The following is a 7,694-nucleotide window of genomic DNA, read 5'->3' on the forward strand; positions in this document are numbered from 1 at the left end:
AAGTCCAAGGTCCTTGAGTTTCATTTCTATGTTTTCTTCAATGCATTTTATTGTTTCAGGTCTTATATTCAGGTCTTTAATCCATTGTGAGTTAATTTTGGTGTGTGGTGATAGACAACAGTCTAGTTTCATTCTTTTGCAGATGACTTTCCAGTTTTCCCAGTACCATTTATTGAAGAGGCTTTCCTTTCTCTGCTGTTTTTGGCTTTTTTTGTAGAAAATTATTTGCCCATATAAATATGGGTTTACTTTCGGACTCTCGATTTTGTTCCATTGATCCATGTGTCTGTTTTTATGCCAATATCATGCTGTTTTGATTGCTGTCACTTTGTAGTATAATTTGAAGTCGGGCAGAGTGATACCTCCAGCCTCGTTCTTTTTTTTTCAGGATGACCTTGGCAATTTGGGGCCTTTTGTGCTTCCATATAAATCTGATGATTTTTTTGTTCTATTTCTTTAAAAAACACAGATGAGATTTTGATGGGGATTGCATTAAATCTGTATTATGCATTAAGAATATGGTCATTTTTAACTATGTTGATTCTTCCAATCCAACTTCTAACCTATTTTTATATTTAAATTTAAAGTGGCTTTTTTATTATAGGCAGCATACATTTGGATCACGGACTTTTATTTAATCTAACAATCTCTGTTTTTTAATTAGATGGTTAGACCACTTATACATAATACCATTTATTTTACTAGTTTTAATCTACCATATTTTTATTTGTTTTCTATTTGTTTCAACTGTTCTTTGCTCCCTTTTTCCTCCTTTTCTGCACTCTTTTGGAAAAATTTTGTAATTTTGTGATTTCCTTTTAGAAGCCATACTCTTTATTTTGTTATTCTAGAGGATGCTTTAGGTTTATAGTATGTATCTTTAACTAGTTACAGTCTATCTTCAAGTGGTATTTTATCCTTTCCTGTATAATAAAACATCAATAATTGCAACAATATTGCAATTTCAATTTCCATTTTCAGACTTTATCCTATTGTCAAAATTTTAACCCTATACTTAAGTCCTACAATTCCTTGTTAATAAACATTCAATTTTATTTAAGTAAATTTAAATAATACTTTAAAAATTTTATATATTTACCTACATAGTTACTATTTCTGATTATCTTTATTTCTTTGTGTACATTCAGATTCACTTATTGCATCATTTTCCTTCTGCCTGAAGGACTTCTTTCAACCTATGTTGTAATGTGGGTCCACTGATGATTATTTCTTCCAGCTTTGGCATTTCCGAAATGTCTTTATTTTATTGTCATTTGTCTTAGACTGTTCAGGCTACTCTTATAAAATAACATAAACTCGCTGGCTTATAAACAATAAAAATTTATTTTTCAAAGTTCTAGAAGCTGGAAAGTCCAAAATCAAGGTGACAGTGGATTAGGTGCTTGGTGAGAACCTGCCTCCTGGTTCATGGAACACCATCTTCTATCTGCTTACTTAGCAGAATGGACAAGGGTGCTCTCTGGGGGTTCTGTGATAAGGGCACTAAATCTAATTCATGAGGGCTCCACCTTCATGACCTAATCACCCCCCAAAGGCCTCACCTCCTAAAACCATCACAAAGAGAATGAATCTTCAATATATGAATTTTAGGGGGACAGAAGCCTTCAGTCTAGCATTCTACCTTAACCCTCCAAAATTCATGTCCTTTTCACATGCAAAATATATTTGTTCCATCCCATCAATCCCTAAAGTCTTAACTCATTTCAGCATCAACTCTAGAGTGTAAAGCCCAAAGTCTCATAAATATCATCTAGATCAGATATGAGTGAAACTCAGTATAATTCATTCTGAGGAAAATGGTTTGCCAGCTATGAACCTATGAAACCGAACAAGTTATGTGCTTCCAAAATGCAATGGTGGGAAAAGCACAGGATGGACATTTCTATTCCAAAGGGGAGAAATAGGAAAGAAAGAATCCATGGGTCCCAAGTAAGTCCAAACTGCAAGGCTAACTCTGTAAGATATTAAGGCTCAAGAATATTCCTCTTTGCCTCGAAGCTCTGCCCTCCAGGTGCACTAGGTTGGTGGTCTCCGTTCTAGGCCCACTGAGATGGTGGTCCTGCTCCTCACAGCTTTGCTGGACAGGGGTTGGATCCCATAACTTTGAAGTAGGCCATCTGTCCTATTGCAAGCAAAGTGATGGTTCCCCCTTTTGAAACCAAAGCAGCAGCCCAAGTGATCTATGAATCACTTTCAGGTTCATTCTTCTCTTATATTGAAGAACACCACCTCGTGTCTGATGAGGTGGCTGATTAGGTCTACAATTTATACCCTTACTAATCTCCTTTGAGACATCAAAGAGTTGCTTGATCACATCCTTAATGTTCTCTTCTAAACAAGCGTTCTCTTTTTTTTTTTTTTTTTGCAGAATGAATAGGCCAAGAATTTTTAGATCTTTAGTTCTAGTTCTTTCTTGCTTAACAATTCTGTCTAAGAATTTTCTCTTCTCTTGTATTTTAATATAAGCAGGAAGAGCCAAGCCACATCTTCAACATTTTCTTTAGAAATGACTTCAGCTAAAAATAACTAATTTCATCTTCCACAACTTCTATCTTCCACAAAACACTAGAACACAAATACAATTCAATTTCTTTATAATAAGAACCACCTTTCCTCCCCTTTCCAGTAACCTGTTCCTTATTTCTATCTGAGACCTCCTCAGATGGCCTTTACTAATTTATATTTCTAGCAACATTCTGCTCATAATTATTTAGATAGTCTCTAAGTTGTGGCTTTCTCTAAAGCTCTCCTGTTTTTCTTTCTGAGTTCACACCAGAATTGCTCCTTTAATGATAATGTAGACTTTTTCTAGCATGCACCTCAAAACACTTTCAGCCTCTACCTAGTACCCAGTTCTAAAGCCACTTCCACATTTTTAGGTATTTGTTGCTGTAGTACTTCCACTTCTTGGTCCATTCAGGCTGCCGTAACAGAATACCATAGATGAGGGTGACTTATAAACAATAAGAATTTACTTCTCATAGTTTTGGAGGCTAAAAATTCTAAGATGAAGGCTGCAGCCGATGCAGTGTCTGGTAAAAGCTTACTTCCCAGTTGACAGACAGCCGTGTTTTTGCTGTGCGCTCACATTGTGTGAAAGGTGAGAGAGCTCTCTGGTGTTTCTTTTCTAAGAACATTAACCCCATTCTTGAGGCTGACCTAATCACCTCTCAAAGCCCCACTGCCTTCTTAATTCCATTATTTTGTGGGATTAGGATTTCAAAATATGAATTTGAGGAGCACACACACATTTAATCGGTAGCATCATTTATGAAAGATACTTTTGCTAACTATAGTACTCTAGGTTAAGCTTTTTTCTTTGCAGTACTTTATAGATATTGCTTCATTGTCTTCTTGTTTGCATTGTTTTCCATGAGAAATCTGCTATAATCTTTATCTTTGTTTTTCTGTGTGTATTTTTTTCTTATGCTGCATCTAAGATTTTATATTTAATATTAGCTTTGAGTAATTTTATTATGATGTGCCTTCATATAGTTTTTTTTTTTCTTTTTTAAATGTTTTCTGTGTTTGTGCTTTTTTGAGCTTTCTGGATCTGTGTGTTTAGATTTTCACCAAATTTGAGAATATCTTGGCCATAATGTCTTTAAATATTTTTTCTTCCCTCTCCTTTGGGGACTTCAGTTACACATATATTAAAGTGCTTGGTGTTTTCTCCAAACTCACTGATGTTCTGCTCATTTTTTTCAGTCTTTTTAATGTCTGTGTTTTATTTTGAATTGTTTCTATTGCTATGATGGTTTGGCAGAAAGCCAGTGTGAATGTGGAACTACCTCATGTGTTTTTTTTTTCTTCTCAAGAATTAGTCCTTTGATACCTATTTTGTAATACCTGAAAAGAGTTGCTTCACATATTTTGTATTGAATTATTCTATTTTTTATGGTGTTGGAATAAGTTCAATACCTAAAACTCTATTATGACTGGAACTGGAAGTGTTGCTAACATAGATTTTTAAAATAAAAACACGAGCTCCAATAATATATTAAAATATTTCCAGAATCTGGGGCCATATGTTAAACTTCTGTATAAATCAAATGTACTATTTCAATAGAATAACACTAAATAAATATGTCTTAATAATATGATGTTTTTAAATTTTTTGCATAAATATGAACTATATGGCCAGGGATGGGACATAGCTTTCAAGATCATTCAAACCATACAATTATTGGCAGTAGCACTTCTAAGACCTACTGTCCTATTTTCAATTTCAGAGACACACAGTGCAAAGAACATACAAACAGATAAACATAAATTCTAGTTTTAAGGCTTTTCAACAAAAAAAAATCATTGGTGTCCTAAAACATTTTTAATATTTAGAAAATATAAAGATAATGAGAGAGAGACTATGCTTACGTAAATAAAAGTTGCCTAGATCAAAGAGATTGTCTGTGTCCACTGGTAGAACATTAACTAGAATAACTGACATAAAAGTGAGAAGAGAGGAATGAGAATAACAAGAGGGACAATATTTGAAAGGGTGGATACATATTTGAGCTCACTGGAGGATACATCTTGGTTTCACCAAGTCCAGAGAATTTTTTACTGTTTTTCATCAAAGAAATGTTTTTTAAAAAAAATATTATATGATAAGGGATCTATAACTTCTGTATTGTTGTAGGAAGTTTTATGCAATTACAAAAATATTCTCTTTTCAATAGTTAGACATTTATAAGGGTGTAAGCAGCCCAGTAAAAATTCAAATATCCTGTTCCTTTTTCTAATAGCATTTCTGCATATTGACCACTAGATGGCAATCTATCCCCATTTGATGTCTTTACATACAAAGCATTTCCCTTGGAAGTCACACATCTGAATCCTAGATTGCTGTGAGTACGGAGGCCTCTTCAGTCACACATGTACTCATTCAGTACTTTCATAGCATCTACTATATGCCAGCCTGAGTATTAAGGATACAAAGATTAATGAGACACATTTGCCCTAAAGATTTTCACAGCCTCCTGTTGGGGAGTGAGAACTATGTAAACTGCTAAGTAAAATTCAAAAAATAAGTTAGAGATGGTCTCTCTCTATTTTAGAATGGTTCAACTTACAATTTTTTGACTTTATGATGGTGCAAAAGTTATGCACAGTCAGAAGGAACCATACTTGAAATTTTGAAATTTGATCTTTTCAGGGGCTAGCAATATGGAGTACAGTACTTTCTCATGGTGCTGGGCAGCAGCAGCTAGCCGTGGCCGTCAGTCAGGCAATCACAAGGGTAAACAACAGATGTTCTACAGTGCATTGTGTTGCCAACGTTTTTTGGATTTTGTGCACGGAGCAGGATTAAATTATCGACTAGGCTAAGTTATGATTTGGTAGGTTAAGTGTATTGACTTCATTTTTGACTTATGATATTTTTATTTTATGATGGATTTATCATGACATAACCTGATTGTAAGTTGAGGAGCATCTGTATTGTGACAGAAAAATGTTCTGAGAGCTCTTGACTTGAGAGCATCTGAAATATCTATGGACTTCTTCTGCTTCTTCTTAGTACTACTTTTTTATTTTACTTGGGGCAGTTTTATAATGGGGTTGATATCTAAAAAGTAATCTGATGCAGTAAATATTTATCGAGCATTTGGTATGTGTATATGCAAACCAAGGCGTTAGGTGCTATCATGGAGAAACAAATGACTCGTTTTTTCATTTATTCACTGCTTGAGACACTTACATCAGATAGGAGAGTTAAAACAATACATATATAACTATAACATGGGAAACGCTATAAGGTAAAGCCTTACGTTTCTGAAAAGAGAAGGTTAATTTCTGGCTAGGGAAATCAAGAAGGGCTTCATCTGAGAAATTCCATGTAAGGAATCTTTTTAGAGCAAATACAATTCTGATTGGTAAAAATGACTGGGAATCTCACTTATATCGGCCAGATAGAATAGCTGACAGGAAACATGACCATTAGTACAAAGCCTCTGCTCTCTCTCCATGGATTTTTCTAATTCTTACAGTGCTACTGACTGATCAGCTTGCAGTCCTTGGGTAGGTCAGCTAATTTTTCTTTTTAGAAAGCCCCGGTTTTCTTCTTTGTTACTGAGTTAACTAGACATATGCAATCCTGACTTCTCATCTCAAAGATATTCAGTTCAAAGATGAAGTGGTGGAAAAATATAGGTTTTATTTAGGGAATGAGAATTCTGCATTTATGGCTTAAGTGTAAGGTCCTGTTAGAGGCCGTGACAGGCTAAATCGGGTGCCCGTTAAGCTAATGAAGCCATTAAGATGGTTTCTAATTCAGTATGACTGGTGTCCTTAACACCAGGAGGTGTTTGGACACAAAAAGAAACACCAGGAGAGCATATGCACAGAGGAAAGATCATGCCTGTGAGGACACACCGCAAGAAGACAGTCAAGGAGAAAGGTGTCAGGAGAAACCCAAACTGCTATGTCTTGATCTTCGACTTCTACCCTCCAGAACTGTGAGAAAACAAATTTCTATTGTCTAAGCCACCTAGTTTCTGGTTGTTTGTTCTGGCAGCCTGAGCAGACTGATACAGAGGCTATTATGAAGTGAGCCTGGAAAAGTAATGTGTGACCAATCTATAGAACTCTTTAAAACTGAGATAGAAATTATATATTTGATTTAGTGTTCAATAAGAAACTATCACAGGTTATGAGCTTGAGAAAGGGACACTCTGGCTAGCACCCAATCAGCAGCTTGAATCTGTGAAAGTAAAAATATGTTGGGAAGATTGGGAAGGAAAGTAGGGAAGGATTTTTAACACCATTTTAAAAAATGAAAATGATACAGGGGAGACATCATGATCCCAAAGGTGGTTCTCCCAGGGCGAGGCTCTGCCATCGCACTCGGTGGTGCTGCCCCCTGTGATTTCCCCACATGTGGGAGACTCGACTGCATAATTTCTGCTAGTGGGGGACTACGTTCGTGCTCCCCCCTGAAAAAAAAGAAAAGAAAAAAAGAAAATGAAATTAAAGTGGTGGGGTTTCGTAGAAGGAACTCTAGATCGGCAGCCAGAAGGTCACGTTCAATGTGGGCTCTCTAGCTTAAGTCCTTGGTGACTTTTAAAAAGGTTCATGACCTCACTGGGCTGCTATTTCATTCTATAACACAGAAATGTTAATACCGATCATTCTCCTTTCACAAGATGTTTATTGGTGTCAAACAAGAAAACTGTTGAGAAAGTACTATAAAAATTAAAGAGTGCTAGATTGATAGATAATCTACATAAGCTTAGTGTTGAAAGAAACGGCAAGGACACAGAGTCTAATCTCCTCACTTAAATGTTATTAAACAAATGTATAGCATTATTTATATGGAAGACGTATGTCCTGAACATTAGGTAGATTATATTCTTTATTAATGTTTTCTCTTATATATATGATGAATTCTATAGAATTCAATAGATACTTGGAAAAAGAGTAAGAGATCATTTAATGCAACCATATACACATTCTGGAAATACTTTTTTTCCTTTAATTGTTTTTATTTTTCAATTACAGTGATGTACAATATTACCTTAGTTTCAGGCATACAACGTATACAACATAGTAATTAGACATTTATATAATTTACAAAGTGATCACCCTGATAAACCTAGTACATCTGACACCACATATAGTTATTATATTATTGACTATATTCCTTATGTTGTACTTTACATCCCTATGACTATTTT

The 7,694-nt window shown here is 35.1% G+C and overlaps 1 non-coding gene across 1 annotated transcript; it reads left to right on the top strand.

The window, feature by feature from the left end:
- The first annotated feature begins 6,796 nt into the window (after positions 1–6,796).
- Positions 6,797–6,956, top strand: LOC120591373 (U1 spliceosomal RNA). Its single transcript, XR_005649881.1, has one exon. It is a non-coding gene; the product is annotated as a U1 spliceosomal RNA (small nuclear RNA).
- Positions 6,957–7,694: the final 738 nt, after the last annotated feature.

This window comes from Pteropus medius, unplaced genomic scaffold, assembly GCF_902729225.1.
Source record: "Pteropus medius unplaced genomic scaffold, Ma_sr-lr_union100, whole genome shotgun sequence".
Lineage (NCBI taxonomy): Eukaryota > Metazoa > Chordata > Mammalia > Chiroptera > Pteropodidae > Pteropus > Pteropus medius.